This window comes from Gossypium arboreum, chromosome 11, assembly GCF_025698485.1.
Source record: "Gossypium arboreum isolate Shixiya-1 chromosome 11, ASM2569848v2, whole genome shotgun sequence".
NCBI lineage: Eukaryota > Viridiplantae > Streptophyta > Magnoliopsida > Malvales > Malvaceae > Gossypium > Gossypium arboreum.
The window spans coordinates 122617915-122642110 of NC_069080.1; the positions used below are offsets into that span (position 1 = coordinate 122617915).

A 24196-nucleotide genomic window follows, 5' to 3' on the forward strand; every position below is an offset into this window, starting at 1 on the left:
GTTTTTTGCTTTAACAACGTCCAACTACTCCACCCACCCTTCATTTTCCTATATTTTTAAAGATAAAATAGAATCGAGAATATGATATTTTTTTGGAGTTAAAAATGTTTTATTATTAATATCTTAATTTAAGCAAACAACATATCAATCAAAGACATAATTTCACTTATCAATGTCAAAGTAGTAGAAAGAAAAATGTTTGATATAGTTGAAGCAACATCCAAGTGTGTGAAATGAAATTTGATATCTCAAAGTGGAAAATGTTTGAAGATCATTCGAGAACATAAAATATAGATTTTTTTTTTACTTTGGTGTCGGTTTTCCAGAAATAGCGGTTCTCAAATGATTAGTACATAGTACCATGTCAATAAAATTCTTTTGTTTATTTCCCTCTATCATTTTAGCCAATGAAACATGATGTATATTTCTTTCAAATTCTAAACCATAGATAGTTTAAATCTAATATATTAAAAATATTTCTTAATAGTTTCTTTCTTCTCTAAAATTATTTTTCTAAAATTATTTCAATTGGTATAAAATATTCTTTTAAAAAATATTTTTCAAAAATAAATAAAATTTATTTCTAGTTAGAATAGAATTTTTACAAAAATACTTTTTGGACTAATTAATAACAGGTCTTCTACTTTTTAGTGTTGAAAGAGAATAAAAGAAAATAATAAATAAGAAAGGGTTATGAAAGAATTTAACTTTTTAAAGTTTGGTGTCACCTAAAAGTTATTTTCTTCCTGCCATCAATTAAAATGAAAAATAAAATTTACATATTAGGTCCATAAATATTTTAAATTATCATATTTCAATCTGACATCATCAATTTGACATACAACACTAACAAATTATTATAGTAAACATACAATTTCAATAAATAATATTATTCGCGTACCATTTAAGGAATTAATTTTTTTTTTTACTATTGATAAAAAAAAGCCTCATTTCGACATTTGATGGTGCTTTCAACTAACTTTTTATTTTTCCTTTCTTTGGAGAATAGAATTTACAAAAATCGAGTAAAATTATATTAGACACCAAAGAATGCACAGGTTTCTATAATGTAATAATTCCGACCAAAAAATAATCTGTAACATAATGCCGTTTGTATTTTGGTTTTTTTAGTTTGAAATTAGTAAAATAATTTCTATGCTACAAAAACAAGCTTTTATCGAAAGTTTTCAAAAAGATTTTTCAATAAAACTTTCTAAACTTTATTAAGTAAAAATAATTGAATTTAAATAGAAAAAAAAGTTGTGGGAAAATGATTCCCTTTAAAATATACGGGACTTCACGTATTTCAATACCTTCCCTCAAGTTCGTGCATATATATCAATTATGCCCAACTTGCTTACAAGAAAACTAAAGTTTGTCTTAAAAAGTCCTCTGGTGAGTATGTCATCAATCTATTTGTCTTAAAAAACCCTCTAGTGAGTATGTCAGCAATCTATTGTTTTGAAGGAACAAACGACATGCACACTTGGCCTTCTTCAATCTTCTCCTTGATAAAATGTCTATCAATTTCAACATGTTTAGTTTTGTCATGCTGTACTGATGTAGTATCTTGATGTAGATCTTCTATATGTTATTGAGCTTGCCCAGTCTGCATGTGTATAAGCTTCAATTCTTTTTTGTTCAGATTTCTTGAAAAATAAGCCCTTGCTAGGTGAACTCTTCAAGTATCTTAGAATTCGAAACACACTTTTTCATGTTCCTCCATTGGGGAGTGCATAAGTTGACTCACTAAGTTTACTACAAAATCTATGCCTAGTCTTGTATGTAATAAATAAATTAACTTACCAACTAATCTCTGGTACTGTCCTTTATTAACTAATCTTCCTTCTTTATTTTCGAATTTTACATTTGGATCAATTGGTGTGTCAGTTAGGAGGCAACCACTCACCCCAACCTCCTTTAAAAGATCAATCACGTATTTTTTCTGGGAGACTACAATACCGTTCTTTAATCGAGCAATTTCTATTCCAAGGAAGTATTTTAAAGGACCCAAGTCTTTGATTTCAAACTCTAATGCTAGATGCTCCTTCAAACACCTTATTTCATCCACATCATCTCCTGTGAGAATGATATCATCGACATGAACTATAATAATTGTTATTCTACCTCTTTATGAGTGCCAATAGAACATTGTGTGATCAGGTTGCCTGTGTGAGTAACCTTGTTTTTTTTAACAACCTAAGTGAATTGTTCGAACCAAGCTCGAGGAGACTGCTTTAGACCATACAAAGATTTCCTGAGCTTACATACTTAAGTTCCAATTTTTTCTTCAAACCTGGAGGAGGATCCATGTAAACTTCTTTTTCAAGTTTCCCATTTAGGAAAACATTCTTTACATCTAGCTGCTGTAAAGACCAGTCAGGATTAACAACAATGGATAAAAGAACTCCAACAAAATTTAACTTGGCTACTAGAGCAAATGTCTCAAGATATTCTATCCCGTATGTTTGAATGTACCCTTTAGCCACCAGCCGAGCTTTGTATCTATTTAAAGATCAATCCGATTTGAATTTGGTTGTGAACACCCATTTACAGCCCACTATTTTTTTTCTACTAGTAATTCCACTACTTCCCATGTATCTATTTTTTCAAGAGCATGCATCTCCTCTAAAACAACCTCCATCTATTCAAGAACCTATGAAACATTTTTCACATTTTTGGGTATTTCCACATTATCGAGACACGAAACAAAGGCTGAGAATGTCAAAGACAAGGCTTTATAGGACACTAAGTTAGACATGGGATATTTGACAACATTTCTAACACCTTTTCTTTTAGTAATTAGAATATTTAGATTAGAAAATTCATTGGTTCTATTATGAATTTTACCTGAATTTTTAACAAGATCTTGCGGGTCAGATTCTTGGTGATGAATCTGGTGAATTCCACTTTCTTAATTTCTATTTTTTCTTGAGTGAGCTAACATTAACATCATTCAAGTCCTTTTTATTAACATCATTAATTTCTGTATTGATCATAAATTTGTCTTCCCCGTTATTAGAATCTCTATGTTGTATATTCCTAGCCTTTTCTTGATCAATTATTGAATCTTCCTTGCTCTAATTCCCTCTCTGAGATTAGAATCAAAGTAGATTGTATTACAATGAATGTGATATCTATGGGATCAATAATATTCTTATCAATTGGATCACAACATTTGTAACCTTTTTTATTAGAAGCATACACAACAAAAATACATTTTTTCACATGTTTTTACGCTAGGATCTACTTTACCTTGATTGTGAAGATGAACAAAAACACTACACCCAAAAACATGAAAAGGTAAATCTATGATCAATTTAGAGTTAGGAATGATATCTTTAAAAAGATTGAAAAGAGTTCTATAGTTTAGAGTTTTACTGAGCATTCTATTAATAAGACATGTAGCTGTTAACAAGGCTTCCCCCCCAAAGATAATGTAGTACCTGACTAGTGAATATTAAGGCTCTAATTACTTCCAAAAGATGACAATTATTTATTTCTGCAATCCCTGTAACAACCCATTTTCAGTGAAATCGAAATAGTGGTCTCGGGACCACTGAAAATTTTTACTGAATATGTGTTTAATTATGGAAAGGACCAAATTGCATAAAATGCAAAAGTTAAGTTCTAGTAGCTATAAGTACCAAATAGCTATGGAATTTAAAACTTAAGGTCCTTATATGGTAATTATACCATTAAAGAAAAGTTAGTAGATATTTTTGATGAATCATCCATGGAAAATTAGAAAAAGGCAATGAATAATTTGGAAACTAAAATAATTAAAAGATGATAAATGAATTAAAAAGAAATAATATCATTTTATATCATCTTCTTCCCCAAAATATACATGGAAACCCTAGGAAAGAAAAGCAAACTTTCTTGGTGTAATTGGGTAAGTATTCTTGTCTCATTTTTAGTAATTTTTATATTTTTGAGATCGGAATAGCTTAATCTATCTATTTTGGGGATTAATTTGTAAAGATATCAAAGTATAGAAAATTTTCCATGGATTAATATGCTAAAAATTTGAAATTTATGGTAGAAAATGAAAGGTTGTTGATAGATAAACAGCTTTTGTAAAGGTTGTTGATAGATAAACAGCTTTTGTAAAGTGAATTTTCTTGAAATTGTGATTTAGGGACTAAATTGTAAAAAATGTAAAATTCATGGAAAATTTCTAATTTTTATGAAATATATGTGCTGTAAATGTTTATGAAAATTTGGTTAGGCTTGGAATAAGGATTAAATTACATGAATTTCATTTTTCGAGCCTATGGACGAAATTGTCATTTATGAAAAGTATAGAGGCAAAATGATAATTTTTCCTAGGATGTAAATTGAATTAAATTGAGTATGAAATGGATTAAATTGATGCTAAATTCATTTATATAGATTCAGAAAACTCGAATACGAAGTTAGATTGAGGAAAAGAAAAGTGTCGAATTAGTAGATTTTTGTATACGAACAAGTGTTGAGGTAAGTTCGTGTTACTAAATTGTGTATATTTATATGCTTGAATTGAATATGTTTATATGAATTGTATAAATGTAATAAATAAATGAAATGATCACATGTCCGACAATGCCTAAAAATGTCAACTTCCGTGTAAATAAATAAAAATTGATGGATATAGGATTTCTCGATTTGGTTGTGGTATTGCATATGTTGCAGACACACCATAGCTCAAAAGAGCATCCTGATATTAGCCATCTCAAGCTTTCCGTTATAAGGTTCTTGCGAGTTTCCCGTTATAGCTCTTCGGAGCGTCCCGATAGGTTGTGATCTTACATTTGTTGTGGACACACCTTAGCTCTTATGAGCATCCCGATTGTAGGCTCTTCATGAGCTTCCCGTTAAATTGTCTCTTTGTGAGCTTCCCAATAATGCTCACTTGAACTTCCCGATATATGGCTATCCGGAGCTTCTCGTTACATAGCCCTTTGTAAGCTTCCTAATAGGCTCTTTTTCAGTTTCTCGATATGGTTCTTTATGAACTTCATGAATATGGCTCTTATGCGCTTCCCATTATATAGCCCGGATAAGCTTCCCGATAGGCTCTTTATGAGTTTCCCAAAATGGCTCTGTATGAACTTCTCGTTACAAGGCTTGAGAGTGTGCTTTCCAATTGGGTACCCCTGGATATGAATTGACGGATTTTAGTTTTGTACACTAAATTGTACTACATGAGCATATCTATCGATATTTCAAATAAATTCAATGGGTAAAGATCTGACATGGCTAAACTGAACTTGAAATGATTTGTCATTAAAATTTACATGTAAATGGAACAATGATATGGAAAGCATATGTATATAAAAGTCATTAAATGATGAGCTCATTCATGTTCTTATTATTATGTGAATTACTTGACTAACATGCTTGGTGAAGCTGTGTGTTTTAGGCTATAAGCCAAATTGCTTGGATGCATTTTTGTATGCTATCTTAAATATAAAATATGGTAAGTTAAATTCCTATTATACAAACTCACTAAGCATTTGAAATGCTTACTCGGTTTTCTTTTCTCTATTTTATAGCACTTGGAAGCTCATAAAGGTTGGAGCCGGTCGGAGCATCATTACATTATCCTTTAGCCCATTTTGATATAAACAGAAAACTTGTTTTGATATAATGGCATGTATATGCTAACTTCGCCAATGTCGACATGTAAATGATTGTTTGTAATATATCCATTGGAATGGCTAGTAAAGGTATGTTTTGGTACATAATTATAAGGTTATATTATGTTTAACACATATGTGTATGGTATTGTTAAATTGAAATATGGTAAATTATAGGTTTTCACAAAAAGGTAAGTTTAGAAATACATGAATACAAGTGTTAATATATCATACATAACCCTTGTGTTTGGCTTGGTTAAATTGTCTTGAATTGGTTGTTGAAAATGCTTAAGTATTGATGTAGGTGAAAGGTAAAAAGGGTGAGAAATAAGGCAGGGAAAATGGCCTTATTCTATCCACACGGGAGTGTGTCTCAACCGTGTGTGACACACAGCCATGCGCACGGGCGTGTGGTTTGATCATGTGTCCCCTGCATCTTAAAATTAGAGAAACAAAAAGCTCAGAATTGAGCACACGGGTAGAGACACGAGCGTGTATCTCAGCCGTGTGAAAGACACGGTCCAACACATGGGTATGTGCCTTGGCCGTGTGAATCTTGCACCTATTTTTGAAAATTAAATTGCCCACTCGGCCTAGCATACGAGCGTGTGGCTGGCCATGTGAACCAAGTCAGTAGCTACCCTAATTTGCACACGAGCTAGGACACGGTCATGTGCCTCACATCGAATACCTACACAACCTAAGACAAGGGCATGTCACTTGACCGTGTGAGCTACACAACCTACCCACACGGGCGTGTGTCCCCTACATTTAAGAAAATTTTTAAAATTTCGCAAAAAAAAAAATCCCTGAGTTCCCGATTTAATCCCTGTAACACCCCCTACCCGTATCCATCACCGGAATAGAGTACGAGGCATTATCGAGAAGCACGAAACACTTACAGATAATTTAAATAAATTTTCATAACAATTTGTTTCGATTTCATACTATTTCATATTTAAGCTTTATTCACCAAAGTATTTGAAATATCATCTTTATGCAAATAGCACACATGAGGTACATAATTCCATAATTATGAATGAACACATTTATCAAACATATTCCATGTTTTTATATATATCATAGTTTCATATTTCCATGTATCAATTACCATCACTTCCTCGTATTTCAGACAAATACGTGTAACAATTCATAAATATGCAATTCATTAACTCTTCCTACCAGTCACGATTTAAATTGTCAAATCACTTATTGAGCCCAATTTCAATGTTCACTAAAATCTATCATATAAATTTGGATGTACATATTCATCAATAAATTCCATGTACAGATATCATCATCTCATATTTCCACATACATTTACTTTCTACATTTATGAATTCAAATAGCATATACAGTACATACCAATGTATTTCAAGTACATTTTCATGATATTTCATTTCGAACTCAGATTATTTCATACTAGAAGTTTTCTCATTAACTCATTTGGAATACCAATTCATACGGATAATACACTTAAGGCGTAGAAATATATAATCACAAATGAACTCATTCATCAACCAAGTTTTATGCCATGTCTCATCAACTCGTATTTCCTTATGTCGCATAATTCCATGTAATACTTACCAAACTTCTTCAAATTAGTGAACATCTTACGGAATTGAGTACTTCGTTTTCTCGATGCCATAGTTCAACTATGGTCTTACACATCTTCACATAATGATGCCATAGCCCAGCTATGGTCTTACACATATTCATATATCGATGCCATAGCCCAGCTATTGTATTATACGTAATCACATATCACATATCGATGCCATAGCCCAACTATGGTTTTACACGAATCACATATCTCACTGATGCCATATCCCAGATATAGTCTTATACAGTAGCATATATCACACCGATGCCATATCCCAGATATGGTCTTGTACGGAAATCACTTGTCACTTGTAGCCGAAGCTACCACTATTCACTGATCAGGTAGCCGGTACTACCACTTTTCACTGATCAGGTAGCAAGAGCTACCACTTTTCACTGATCAGGTAGCCGAAGCTATCCCTTATCACTTTCACTTTTCCTTGATCAGATAAGTGTAGCCGAAACTATCACTTATCACTTTCACTTTTCCTTGATCAGATAAGTGTAGCCGAAGCTATCACTTATCACTTGTTACCATGGTCCAACCATGGTCTTTTCCTTCAATTTATCTTGTCACTGAACTGAAATGCTCAATTTGATCATTTATTCAATTTTCATGCTTTTACATTATTCACGATTTTATCATCAATACATATGAAATAACACATCATGAAATTCATAAAATTAACATATAATCACTAAAATTTTAGCCATATAAACTCACAAGTTCAATTTTTGTATCATAATGATAATCATAATTTCATAATAAATATTACAAATAAATCATTATATCATTTTAATTCAACACTTATCAATTATAATTGGGCATGTGATCAATTTATACGAGTCATTCATATATATATATATATATGTATATTTTTCCTCCTCCTCCTCTCCATCCACATCCTTAGTATAAACAACACACTTGTAGGTAACATTATCCATAATTTTCACTATCTACTTATGTGAATATTCAAGCTGCCCATCTGTGTTATAGTCACTAAATTATTTTTATCTTGAGATACAGAACTCAAAATTAAGATCCATAAATTTTCCCAGAAACTAGACTCATATGTCTTCTTACCATAAAAATTTCATAATTTTTGGTTGGGCTAATTAATACAGTTTATTCATTGAAGTCTCCTCTGTTCTGCTGTCAGACAGTTCCAACCCTTCTTCACTCAAAATTAATTATCTTCTCGTACAGGATTCGAACAATGTCCTCGCTTGTTTCTATTGAAAATAGACTCATTCGGGATTCTAAACATATAAATTTAATCCCATAATTATTTTTATCCAATTTTTTATGATTTTACAAAGTCAGAACAGGGGAACCCGAAATCATTCTGACCTTGTCTCACAAAATTCATCATATCTCATGATTTACAATTCTATTGCTTACATCATTTCTTCTATAAGAAACTAGACTCAATAAGATTTAATTTCATATTTTATTCATCCTCTAATTCCATTTCTATAATTTTTGGTGATTTTTCAAATTTATACTACTGCTGCTGTCCAAAACAGTTTTAGTGCAAAATGTTGATTTCTATTTTACCCCAAATTTCACAATTTATACAATTTAGTCCTTGCTCAATTAACCCCTCAATTAAGATAATTTTCTCAATTAATACTGTTCCTAGACATTATAAGTTATTTCATAACTATTGAAATTCATAATTTCCACATAAAACTCTAACTTCAAACTCTTTTACAATTAGGTCCCAAACATTCACTTTCTATTCAATTCTTTTAAAAAAATCAGCATATAAACAATTTGAAGCTCTAATTCCATGCCAAATCATCATATACTTCCAGCACATATTCGTAGAAACTTCCAATTTCTTTCATAGAATCAAAAACTAATGATTTCAACAAGTGGACCTAGTTGTAAAAGTCATAAAAACACAAAAATTTCAAGAAATAATCAAGAATTGAACTTACTTGAAGTAAAAATATGAAAAAAAAAAAGCTTAAGGGAACTCTTTCATGGCATTTTTGCTGATGAGAATGCAGAAAAATAAAGAGAAATCTAGATAATTCCACTTTAGTCCTAGCTTTATTAAGTAAATTTTGCAATTTTCCAATTTTTTCCCTTAATTCTCCTTATTTTCTTGCTGATTTCATGCTCTTTCCGTCCAGCCCAAATAGACCTTGGGTCTATTTTCCTTTTAAACCCTCTTTCTTTTATCATTTAAGCTATTTAATCATTTCCAACAATTTTGCATTTGATGCAATTTAGTCCTTTTTGTTCAATTAACTATCAGAAATTTAAAATTTCTTGACCAAACTTTAATACTAACTTATTAACACTCCATAAATATTTATAAAAATATTTATGGCTCGATTTAAAATTCTCGAGATCTCGATACCTCGTTTTCGATTCTAATTGTACACTATTCACTATTTCAAAATTTTTCCTAACTCCACATTTAACTTATACTCATTAAATTAATAATATTTCCTATTCATTTGTCAGATTTAGTGATCTCGAATCACTGTTCCGACACCACTAAAAATTAGGCTGTTACAATCCCAACTTGTTTCTAATGTATAAATAGGACCTTGAGGGTCCATTTAAGGGACAACATGATTGAATTATGATTTATTTTGGATATGAATAGTAAAAGACATAAATGAATTGTATTTGTTCTGTAAACTCCGGTAATGCTCTGTAACCTTATATCAGCGACGAATACGGGTTAGGGGTGTTACAATCCTATTCTGTTTTGGTGTATTTGTACAAGAGCTTTGATGGACTATTACATGTTTGGTTAAGAAAACACCTAATTGGTCATTAAAAAATTCTCCACCATTATCACTCAAAAATACTTTTATTTTTACACCAAATTGTGTTTTCACCATAGCATAAAAAGACTGAAACATATTTCTAACTTTAGACTTATCTTTAATAAAAACACCTAATAAATGCGAGTATGATCATCGATAATTGTGACAAATCAATGTTTTCCTAAAAAAGTTGAGACTCTCGAAGGTCCCCAAACATCACTATGAATTAATGAAAAAGGTTTGGAAGCTTTATATTTTTGAAGTGGAAAGAATGGTCGACAATGTTTAGCTAATTCACAAAATTAACAGTGATATGAAAAAGGACTTTTATTCCTAAATAGATCATGTAACAAATGCTTTAAATAGTAAAAATTAGGGTTTCCAAGCCTATAATGCCAAATCATAACCTTATCAAAACTAGCATCAAAGTTTAAACATAGAGTAGTTGTAGGTCGACTTAGATGGTCGTCATCAATAAAGTAAATTCCACTAGATTCTTTAGCATTACCAACCATCCTCTCGAGACCATGTATTGAAATTTACACATAGAGGAGTCAAATATATATAACACGACAATTCGAGGATTGAGATATCTTATTCACTGATATGAGATTACAAGCTAGATTTGGCACATGTAAAACCAAGGAAGGTGAAATTTTAGTAGCACATTTCCTGGCTATTGCTGAGAACTACCCATTTTCTATTTTGATCTTTTTATTTCTTGTATAAGGTGTGTAAGTTGAGAAAAAAAATGACTACTAGTCACATGATCACTAGCTCCAGAACTAATGATCTACGTGCTTATTTTATAAGGCTTGACACTGAAAAACAGAAAAATTAGTACCTAATTGGGCAAAGAAGGAAGGACTATTGGATGAGTTAGGAACAGAATAATTCATCCAAAATTGTGGTGATTGCAAAAGCTTGTTTAGACACTCTAGGGTTTCCTTAATGAATGAAAACCTTTTCAGAGAACTTTGTTGCTCATGATTTTTATTAGTCGTTTGGAAAGCTCTGCTATCCCCAGATTGTGAACCACGACCATTTTCACTGTTTTTTCCCCATTTGTTGGTTTTCCATGGAGCTTCCAATATATTTCTCAAGTGTGCCAATATTTTTTGTAGTGGTCGCATCAAGGTTTTTTTCTTTTTTTTCACTATCATCATTATTTTTAACAATCACGAGCAGAATTGTCTTCGTTAGCTTCAAATCCTAACCTTAACATTACTTTTCTCCTTGTCTCTTTTCTTCTAACCTCAGAAAAAATCTCATGAAGTGTTAGAAGTAATTTTTTCCTAGGATTCGAGATCTCGCTTCGTCAAATTCTTTATTTAGACCAGCCAGAAATAAATAAGCCCGTTCATTCTCTTCTATTTTCATAGCTTTTACACTATCTCCAAGACACTCACATTCATCATTATAACATTGATCCAATTCTTGCCAAAGAGACATCATCTTGTTATAATAAAAAGTAACTTCCTTTTCCCTTTGCCTAGCCTTCCAGAGTTTTATTTTTAACTCAAAGATCTATGAAGCATTTTCTAAATATGAATAGGTGTCTTTCATAGCGTCCCAAACATTTTTAATAGTCGGGAGAAAAAGAAAAGGTTTACTTATAGATGCTTTCATGGAATTAATAAGCCACGCAATTATCATAGAATTTTCTAACCTCTACGTGCCCATCTTTGGATCGCCCACCTATGGTTGCTTGACTTCTCCAGTTAAATGACCTAGCTTGTCATGCCCATCAATTGCTAAATTCACAAATTGTTGTTATTTGAGATAATTCTTGCCATTCAATTTGTGGGATGTCAGACGAAAAGAGAAGTGAGACACCTCTATCCCTTGAGTCATTGCACTCTCGGTAGTTGTTTTGACGGTAGAACTTTCTACCTCATTTTGGTTGCTGGATCTTTTATCTTTAGTAAAAGTTGTTTTAACCATGGTGTTACTGGAGATTTAACTTAGATCAGATGACATGAAAGATTTCAAATGAGTTTTCAATAAAATTGTTCTAAATTTTATTACGTAAAGAATTGAATATAAATAAAAAAAAAAGAGTCATAACCTAACTAGGAAAATAAGTCCCTTATTCTAGTTAACTACTAAAAGATAAAATAAAATGTTTGTTAAATATGACCCCTATTTTCAGTCAAATTTGAAAAATAATCTTTCAGTTAAACTCTATTTACTTGTTTCAATCAAACACTAATTAGTTTAGATTATTTTATTATTATTTGACCTATGAATTTAGCCTATAAATAGGCTCTTTTACAACCTTAGAAAAATACACCCATTAGATATTAGAACTCATAACACATTTAAAGAATTTTGTGTTTACGTTTTAAGGGTTCTTTGTTTTCGGGTTTTCGGGGTTTAGTTTTTATCTCCATCTTTTGTACTTTTCGTTCTTTTGCTATTATAGTAAAATTATCTTTGCCCGTGATTTTTTATCCTCTTTGGAGGGGTTTTTCCACATTAAATTTGTGTGTTCAATTTCTCAATTTATTCTGCTATTTTTCTTGTTCGTTGTTCAATCAGGTCGATCCTAACAAGTGGTATCAAAGCTAGTTCAATTTTCATAGATCAGCCCATTCAGAGATGGCAACAACAAGGTTTGAAATTGAGAAGTTCTATGGTTAGACAAATTTCAATCTGTGGCAAGTTCGGATGATAGCAATTCTAGTTCAATCTGGTTTGAAAAAAGCTGTTACGGGGAAAAATCCTGAGAATCTAAATAAAACAGAATGGGAAGAGCTTGATGAAAAGGCTGTGTCTGCAATCCAGTTGTGCCTTGCGAATACGGTATCGCAGGAGGTATTGATGGAGAATACCTCATCTGCCTTGTGGAAAAGGTTAGAAACTCTTTATGCGACTACGTCTCTGGCTAACCGTTTAGTGTTGAAACAACGTCTATTTACGTTTCACATGAACAAGTGTGAACCTCTTAGAGATCACATCAGTCAATTTATTACTCTTTTAAATGATTTAAAGAACGTTGAGGTTTATATTGATGATGAAGATCAAGCTATGCTATTATTGTGCTCTTTACCTCCTTCATACAAGTCTTTCAGGGAGACCCTGGTTTGTGGCAAAGACAAACTCTCGTTTAAAGATGTGAAGGGTTATTTGTTGAGTAGAGACAAACTCGACAATGAGCTTCATTTGGATAGCAAGACAGATAGGCAAACTTCCGTTTTGGTAGCATTAAAGAAACGAGACAAAAGATGTCGTTATTGTAAAAAAGTTAGGTCACATCAAAATAGATTGTTATAAACTGTGAAATAAAAGAGCTGCTGAGAGTAACGAGGAAGATGTAGCTGGTGCTAATTTGGCCGATGAAAATGGTGATGATTTCTTATTAGTGTCAACAAGCGATAACTCCAAGCTCAAATCTGAGTGGATCCTAGATTCAGGATGTTCTTTCCACATGTGTCCCAATAGAGAATGGTTCTCCACATACAGTTCGGTTGAAGGTGGAGTTGTGTTCATGGGAAACAATTTATTTAGTAAGGTAATTGGTATTGGTACTGTTAAAATTAAGATGCACGATGGGACGATTAGGACACTCTCAGATGTCAGGTATGTACTTGATTTACAAAAGAATCTCATCTCCATGAGTATTTTAGACTTGAAAGGATGCAGAATTAACATCGAGTCAAGCGGCATTAAAGTATCTCGTGAAGCTCTTGTTTTGTTAAAAGGTAAAAGAACCGACGGTCTTTATATTCTGAAATGTTCTACAGTGACAGGTGAAATCGGACGTCCCTCGTCCATTATGGAGTTGAAGTTAACTCGTTTGGAGCGGAGGTAACTTGGTCATAGGAGGGAAAAAGGTATGACCGTTTTGTTGAAGAGAGGTTCTCTTTTGGATGCAGGTTTTGAAAAGTTAGGCCACTGTGTTCGTGAAAATCAGACCCAGGTTAGTTTTGATTTGGTAGTGTACAAGTCGAAGGCTAGAAGTCTTCCAGTTTCTAAGCACAATTTAGACTCAGTTAATTCCCTGCACAGTTCAAGATAGGCTTGTGGTGGGCTTTGGCAATGATGGCATTGTGGAAATATGAGTCAAGATGGAGATTTGTTAAATATAACTCATATTTTCAGTCAAATTTGAAAAATAATCTTTCAGTTAAACTCTATTTACTTGTTTCAATCAAACACTGATTAGTTTAGATTATTTTATTATTATTTGACCTATGAATTTAGCCTATAAATAGGCTCTTTTACAACCTTAGAAAAATACACCCATTAGATATTAAAACTCATAAAACATTTAAAGAATTTTGTGTTTACGTTTTGAGGGTTTTTTGTTTTCGGGTTTTGGGGTTTAGTTTTTATCTCCATCTTTTGTACTCTTCTTTCTTTTTCCATTATAGTAAAATTATCTTTGCCAGTGGTTTTTTATCCTCTTTGGAGGGTTTTTTCCATGTTAAATTTGTGTGTTCAATTTCTCAATTTATTCCGCTATTTTTCTTGTTCGTTGCTTAATCGGGTCGATCCTATCAATGTTCCTAAAAAATCTCAGTTGATTCTAATATTTATCTACCTAAAAAACTTAGAAAATATCCCCAAAATATATGAGGCTTCACGTATTCAACATTTATAACCATTGAAAAAATTATAATAGTGTTGACACCAGGTTGATTTTTTAGAAGAAGTTTTTTAAATGTTTCGTAGTTGTTGGATTCTTCAATGGTTTGGTATTGTCTATAGAGCAAAAGTTTTGTCTCCAAACTCTAAAGAAAGTCTGAGTTGGGGGTGAGATTCTCAAACTAGGTATGTCTCGTCGGATTGGGCCACCTATGAAGGGGATGTGAACGTTGCAAGGTTTGAAACCTTACCCCTTATATGGCATTTAAAGACACATATGCTACTTGATCAGTTGCACGATTTGACGAGGTGCTTTTTCTCTGTGATCATTATCTTCTACTAGATCTCTTTGCAGAGTTGAGAGACAAAATCCTAACTCCATTTTAAGACAATGTAGACCTATTAAGGGGTTCGAACAAACAACATATAGAAAACTTCTCTGGAAGAAATTGACCTCCTCTCAATACATGGGGTATTAATTTAAAACATAACATGTCATTTTCATCAAAACTATTATAGTTAAAAAAACATGAAATATAGCATTTAACACGTGAATAGGATATAAAGGTTCAGGTTAAATTCAATTGTTTGAAGTTTTTAAGCTATGATAAGTTAAGTGAACATGTTATACCATTTTCATACTAAATATGACTAATGCAAAAGAAGACAAACTGTAATAACCTGATTTTTTAGTGGTGTCAGAAATAGTGGTTTGAGGCCACCAAATCTGGCAAGTAAGTTCATAAATATTATTATTTAATATTTACGAGTCAAATATAGTTTTAAAAAGGTTTTTAAATTTGTAATTTGTATTTTATAATGATTTATTAGGTCAAGTGGTATTAGAAAGTGAGGTATTGGGACCTCCTTTATATAAATCGAGCCGTAAATATTTTTATAAATATTTACAGAGTGTCATTAAGGTAGTATTAAAGTTTCGTTGAAAAATTTTAACTTTTCAATAGTTAATTAATTAAAAGGACTAAATTAAAAATATACAAAACTTGCTAATAATAATATTTAAGTGATTAAATGGCCTGATAAATAAATGAGGAGGACTTAAGAATAAATTAAATCTAAATTAAAAGGATGAGGCGGCATAAGAGAAAAAAATAATAAAATAAGGCCATTCAATGGCAAAATTATAAATTTGATGAAATCAAATTAAAACAAATTATATTAGGATAGTTTTCTTCTTCAATTTTGATTCAAAAAAGTCATAGGAGAAATTTTAAGCTGGTTCTTCAAATTTTTCTTTATATGAGTTCAATTCTTACCCGTTTCTTGTAATTTTTATGTTTTTGAGTTGTTATAATTAGGTCCAACTAAACTTTACCTTAGTTTTTGATTTTATTAAAAATTTTGAATGTTTCCATCGATAAATATATATTATTTTAGTTATTAAATGATGAATTTGAGATGTTGGTTGATATTTAAAATATTTTGTTAAGTAATTTTGATGAATTTTTCGATTAAGGACTAATTTGTTAAATTAATAAAAGTACAAGGATTTAATGTGAAATTGTTGCATAAATCAGATGTTTTGAATATCATGAACATTTGGATAGCTTTTATTTGTATTAAAAATGGTTAATTTGCATGTTTTGGGCTTAGGGGCTAAATTGAATATAAGTAAAACTTTAGGGGCAACTTTGTAAAAATATCAAAAATGACCAAATTGCATGAAATGAATTGTTTTATTGTCTAAATCAATATATGGAATGAAATTATTAATTTAGATCAAGTTTGAGTGGAAATCTTAGAAAATAAAAAATTATCAAAATGCTATTGAATCTTGGTATTTCTGTAATTTAACCAGGTAAGTTCGTATGAACTGTATTCTATATAATTTTGATTAAAGTGAATGTTAATTGGTGATTGGTATTATATATATATATGTATATATATATATATATATATATTCTATATAATTTTGATTAAAGTGAATGTTAATTGGTGATTGGTATTATATATATATATATATATATATATATATATGTTCTATTGTTGGAATAGAATTATTGTTGGAAATATATTATTGAATTTAATACTCAGTTTGGATTGAGCGCGGGATTTGAGTACATTCGTAAATTGGTGTGTAGTGGTATTGGAGAGAGACATCGGTTTATTACCCAAGTAAATCGAGGTTCAACATTTATTGCAAACTATCGTGTTCTTCTTTCTGTTTTGAGTGATTTGGGTGGATCAGCTCTCAAGAGCTTCTGTTTAGCTCTTACGAGCTTCTGTTCAACTCTTATAAGCTTTTGTTGCATGTTTGGGAGGACCAGCTCTTATGAGCTTCTATTAACAATGTACTCTTATCCGTAAGTCATTCTTCGATTTGGGAAAGTCTTGTTAAAGTGATTTATTTAATGAATTTGAAAGTTATCCAATTATATTCTAAATGGTTCAACGGGCAACGTTCTGTTACAAAACGATATGAGTTTGATACAAACTAATGCAGGTATATATATGAAATACATGGAAATGATGGTACATGATATATTGATATATAATGATATATTGAAATGGATTATATATACATATGAAGAAACAATAAGATAATGATGTGTATCATGATATGAACATATACGAATATCTTTGATATGTTGATACATGGAAATTATGTAAGTTGAGATGAGTAATAAACTTAAGTTTGACATGTTGAGATAATAGATTATCAATGTTGAATTTATATGAAATATGTTCAAGTATGCTAACAAGTGTTGTTATTTTATGCTTACGCAAATGCCAAGCTGTTGGTTGAATGGTAATAGGTTTAATTATAAGTTGTATTGAAATGATAAGTGTTGAAATGAAAATATGCTTGAGATCATGAAAAAGTGGTAAGGTTTAAAGTTCTTTAAAATCCTACTATGCTAGGGATGATATGTATAAATTTCATATTTGACATGAATTGACATGATTAAAGTTCATTCGAGCTTACTAAGCATTCATTGCTTACGTAGTTATTTTCCTTTACTTTCAAATTATCGAAAGCTCAATTGGGTTGGAAGCTTGCCGGAGTTATATCACACTATCCATAAGTTCTATCGGTACTTTCAGATGTTTTAATTTTGGTTATAATGGAATGTATAAGAATTTTGTTTAATGTTGGCTTATATGTAATTTGTTGAGAATAACCACTTATTTTGGCTTGTTTTGGATGCCTAATTATGGCTTGTTGATATGCATAATGTTGATTGTAGGTTGACACCAAATTGGGTGAGATATATTGCTTGTAAATTGGCCTATTTTCGTCTACACAGGTAGAGACACGAGCATATGTCTCAGCCATATGTCACACATGGCCAGGTGACACGGTCGTGTGTCCCCTGTATCTTTTAAATAGTGCAAGTCAATATATTCACACGGCCTGGCACACGGGCATGTGACTTGGTCAGGTGACTCAAGTCAAAGAGTTACACGAGCATGGACACGAGCTGGGACACAGTTATGTGTCCCTATTTCGAATGCCCATACCGCCTGAGACATAAGCATGTCTCCTGACCGTGTGAGTCACATGACCTAGCCACATGGCTGTGTAACCCCTGCAGTGTTGAAAATTTTAAATATTTATGAAAAGTTCTCTAAGTTTTCGATTTGGCTCCAACTTGTTTCTAATATGTATTTCAGGCCTTGAGGGCCCGTTTAAGGGACAATATACATGATTTTGATTGGTTTTATTATAAATATTGATATGTAATTAAACATTTGAAATTTTTGTCTGAATGATCTGTAAACCCCGATAATGCTCTATAACATTGTTCCAATGACGGATACGGATTAGGGGTGTTACACAAACTTGTGTGTTGTAAGATAGAAGGATCGAACTTGAAGAGTCGAGCCTGCTGGCATTGTTTCGAACTCCATCCTCAAGTTGGAATTTATCTAATGCCTTTAAAACACAATATTGATTTATGTTAGAAAATAATTTCTGATCATAATAGACAGTGTTTAACTAAAATAAACCTACCTCCCAAACTTGTTCATCTATGTATTCTTCAAGAGGGTTCAAGACTCCAAGTTACTTCGTATAGTTCCTTCAAACATGGTAGGCTCTTGAGGATGATGTTGAGTCATGAACACAAATCATGCAACCCAACCAATGAGGTTTCTACACCATCAATTATGTTTACACCACTTCATGTTCTCCTTACAATACATGTTTCCAAACCTCTAGGAAATGTGCAGGTCAGACCTTGCAACACGAGTGGCATGTGTGAGGCATATCGTACCTACATTAAGACTATCACAGTTTATTTAATACATCTAATGCATTAGAAACAAGATCATAGAACACCACAACACTGCCTTACCTGCAGATCATGAATATGGTTTGACCAACAATGGTCTAGGTGTTTCATTTCCACCACAAGGGTAAGCTCACTAGGAATACTATAGTACTAAGTATTCTTTCAACAGATATAATTCTATTCTCCATATTGTAAATATTCCATATCATCGAAGCTTGTAATATATTTAGATTGAGTCCATACGTCACAGCTAACCTAACAATAGCTAAACAAATGAGAAATGCAACTAATCATTCTCCTAAAATATTTGTTATATAGTATTGAATAAAGGTGCCAATATAAATCTACATTTACTTACCGAGATCGATAATTCCTTTTGATATAAAGATTAAAGAGAAGGAAAAGATAACAAAAGACAGTAAGTCTAGGCAGAAGCACAACCATTCCATTACACTGGCAACATAGAATTTGGGATGAGAATACGAGTTGGTCAGTAACATGGAATCACTATTTTTTATCTCAAATTGTTTAGTAAAACCTCCTGCCATTCAAAAGAATAAACAAGATACTTAGAGCTCGTGCATAACTATTTCAACTAAATTAACTATGACAACTCTTAAAATGCACGCCATGTGATCATAAGAATACATTACCTTAAATAAATGAGATTCGGTGTGAGCATCCACCGTATTGAAAGGATCATCAAATAAATAGATATCAACATATTGGTATAGAGCAAGAGCAATTTGTATTCTTTACTTTTTTCCACAACTCAGATTGATTCACCCTTCTCGCTTACAACCGACTAAACACCAAAAGAGAAAATTTTGAGATCCTTCTTGAGGGTACAAGCTTCAAGCACTTTGTCATACTTGTCTCTGTACATTTCCTTACCGAACAATATGTTGTCTACAATCTTGCCACTTTGTATCTAAGGTGACTGAGAAACATAGGTTGTTGTACCACACAACTTAAGTGCTTCCGATATATTTGGCAACTCTTTTAAAAGACAGGAAAGTAAACTTAACTTGTGAGAGCCGACTATACCACAAACAACAACACTCATGCCATGGAAAACTTTCAAGTGTATACCTTTTAGTACAGCAGTAGTGGATGACAAATCCTGAGAGAAGTTCCCATCATCAATCTCAATCGTTGTATCAGAAAGACCATTGCGTAGCTTCTCTATAACATCAGGCTACAAGTCATCGAGCTGGAGGAAGGCAGTAATTCGATCAAGTGACATATTTTTTTGAGTTGTCATTAAGATTGTGTCTGGAAGGTTGTAGATTGGCTCCTAAAGAATCATGAATGTTACGAGTGCAGATTGGATCTTTTGTAACACCCCTAACCCACATATGTTGCCGAAATAGGGTTTTGAAGTATTACTGATCAAACAGATATAATTTTAAAACATTTCATATCATATTATATTCAGATCAAAAACCAATTAAACTCATACATACTATCCCTTATTCGAGCCCTCGAGGCCCAAAATACGCGTTAGAAACAAATTAGTACTAATTTAGAAACTCAAATAATTTTTCGAGAGATATTAAATATTTTCAAAACTATAGGGTTTACACGGCTGTGTGGTCAGGCCGTGTGACTCACACAGTCAGGAGACACGCCCATGTCTCAGGCCGTGTGGGTGTTCGAGATAGGGACACACGGCCGTGTCCCAGCCCGTGTAACTCTCTAACTTGGGTCACACGACCAAGCCACACGCTCGTGTGCCAAACTGTGTGCCCTTTTGAAATTGCCTCGTGCGCCCGTATGCTAGCCGGTCTCACATGGCCCATTCACACACCCGTGTGGAGTCAAAATGTACCTTAAGTAACAAGTTTATCATTCCTTGCAAGCTTGGACAATAAACAACTCAAAAATAATTCATTTAACCAATTCAAAACATGATCAAACACATCTAAAACATGTCAAAACAATCATCCTAGGTACCTAACCAATGTACCCTCGTTGGTACCACAATTATATCATCAAAGCATATCAATAAAACATCAATTAAATCCAATTTATAAACATGCAAAATTCAATCTATTTTTCCTATTTCATGTTCATTTAAACATTAACTTAAACATACCATTATATGATTTCAACATAAACACATATTTATATGTATATGACCAACCAATATTAACTTATAATCTTATTTACAATCAATCCAGAAAATAACTATTAATTAGACACCCTAGGTACACGCTGACACATTTCAAATGGATAAACATCACCACGTTTGAGTTCGGGACCGTTGTTGGATGCTGAATTGGCGATCAAAATTAAGTACCTAACTTACGTATGGAAAACAAAATCGTATGCTGAGTAAAAACTCAGTGGTATTTTTATAATACAAATATCAAAAGATATGAAATCACAAATATACAATCTAAATATTACAATAGCCATATAACATTTCATTTATTTCACAACATCTCAATTCTCATACTTTCTATATAAATAACTTTTCACAGTATAATACACATATCATCTAACATCAATCATAATGCAATTTCAATTAATTACCCCTATTAACACGACTCGTACTCGGACGGATATACGGATCCAACCAAACACACCAGTTTGGCACCCAATGCCACATCGGGTAATTCAAAATAATAAATTGACACCCAGTGTCTTATTGGCTAAACCGAAGTAAATTGGCACCCAGTGCCTCATCAAATTAATCCGAAGTAGTAAATTGACACCCAATGTCTTATCGACTCGAATTCGAAAAAATCCCTGAACTCTTCCAATCCTATGGCATGCCATCTATATCCGACTCAGCTCGATACAATTAATAAAGTTTCAATTCACTTTTCAAATACAACCAATATTCAATTCAATTCAAATAATCAATATATGTTCAAAATATATATATCAATTCAATCAATAAAATTTCAATAAATTCATTAATACTAAATCAATTCATTTCAATTGCAAAACACAATAATTTTCACCTCAACACTTACCATATACATTAAATTGAATTATAACAATTAACAACTAAATTCATATTATAAAAATACAAATCAGAAACTCCAAGCTATTCTTCGTTGACTTTATCTTTTCCCTTTTTAGTCGAGGGTTCTGGTATGATGTTAGCTACGGAATTAAAACAATTAAAATTCATCAATACAACACAATTCAATTTCATATTAAATATTTCAATTTTTAATCAATATTTGCCTAAATTTCAATTTAGTCATTAAATCGGGACTAATTTTTATTTCTTCACAATTAATCTTATATTTTCATACAAATTCTACTTTAAACTAAATTTAACTCCCTAATTTCACTTAAATCCTAAATTTCAAAATTTTCACAATTTAGTTCCTATTACACAAAATTACTATTTGTTCTACAATTTAATCCTTTTTCATTTCTAGCTTAAAAATCTATCAAATTTATCCCTAATACTAAAATTATTCAACATAGACAACACTTAAAAACTCAATAATTTCTAAGATTTAGACATGGGTCGGGTAGTATTTAATACCGAAATTTTAAAAATATAAAAATTACTAGAAAATAGACTAAAGTGACTAACCAATTGGACTTGGAACTTTGAAACCGCAAGGCCTTTCGTCTTTCTCATTTCTCCCTTCTCTTTTTCTTTCTTTTTTTCTTTTCTAATTCGTTTCTCTGTTTCTTTCTTTCTTTATTTTTTTATTACTTATTTTATTATTATATTCAATATAATATATACATATGTACTTAAACATTAATATTACATTTTAAGATTTTGGCATAATTCTTTCTTTGGTCCCTTTAATTTTCTTTAATCTATAATTCAACTTTTACCCTATATACAATTTAGTTATTTTACTTAATTACTCTTAATTCATGCAAATTCATCAAACTAAAACCTAATTAACTACATAACTAACTTAGTAAATATTTCTAATAAATATTTACGAGTCCGATTTACAAAAATGGAGTCTTGAAAATGTATTTTCTGACACCCGTGACTATCGGGTCGTTACATCTTTCCTAACTCAAATGAGATTTCTAAGAACATACAAGCACCAAAAGTGGCTACAGACACAAAGATGCTGCAAACTAAAAAACAAAAGCAGTCATGGCATTTGTATAAACGAATTGTTTTAACCATCCTTCCTCGACCCTCCTGAGCCCGAAAATCTTGGAAAGGAACTTCATTTCCCACCCTTATAGTTTAAGAATCCTCATATTCCTCAAACCAACCTGGCCCAAATTCAATTTAAATAAAAAATATATTTTTTAAATTTAGTTTATTATAAAAATATATAAATATTAACATATAATATATTTTTAAATATTTTATAAATTTGGCTAGAGATGAGCATTCGATCGAATCAATTGAAAAATTTGGAGTTAATCGAGTTCAAGAGTCCTATGTAGAGGTGTTCATGGGCCGGGCTACCTGGCCCGGCCTGAAGGCCCGCCCAAAATGTGGGAGGGTTTGGGCAAAAATATAGGCCCGAAAAATGAGATTGGACAAAAAATAAGGTCAGTTTAAAGCCTCGGGTAAGGTTTTTTTTGGCCTGGCCCGAATTCACTAAATGACAAACAAAATCTGCATCTTTTTTTTATTTTTAAATATTATCTTCTTGTTGTTTTCTCCCTATTTTGCTACCATTTTACTATCATGTTACTACTATTTTGTTGTTATTGTTTGGATATTGTATAAAACTTATTTTATTGTTAATTTTGTTATTATTTTGAAGGCATTTGTTAAATTTTTTTATTATTTTAGAGGCATTTGCTTGTTAAATTGCATCTATCTTAGTGTTATTTAAGTCTACATATTTTTTAAAATTTATTTTCAATTTATTGGAAAATATTTATTTCGATTTTTAGTATTTTTATGTATTATGTATATTTAAAATAATATAAAAATTAATCTGATGGGTCGGGCGGTATTGGGTTTTAGTATTTTTATCGAGTTGGGCTTGGACAAAATTTTAGGCCCATTTTTTAGGCCTGGGCCCAATAAATGGCCATAATTTTTTAGTTGAGCCCGGCCCGAACTAGGCCCGGCCCTTGAACACCTCTAGTCCTATGTTAGGTTGAATCTACTATTCAAGAAATGAGCCAGAATACTTAGGCCTCAACGGGTTGAGGCAATTGGGAGCGTATGTTAGGTTTCAATTTGTGTTCTACGCGATGGCGCCATCTGGGCGAGTGTTGGAGGAAAATGGGAGCGTGCCTTGGACGTGGATCCGTTAAGCATTGTGTTAGGGATTGTTCACGACATTCTTTTAGTCGAATACAAGCTTCGGCTCAAAGAGAGAAACCAGAGACTGGTTTGTATGACTAGGCCTTGAGAGGATTGAGACACAT

The 24196-nt window shown here is 31.9% G+C and overlaps 1 pseudogene; it reads right to left on the minus strand.

Annotated features, from left to right (window-relative positions):
- Positions 1-1547: 1547 nt before the first annotated feature.
- LOC108471812 (ABC transporter C family member 3-like) lies at positions 1548-24086 on the minus strand (annotated as a pseudogene).
- Positions 24087-24196: the final 110 nt, after the last annotated feature.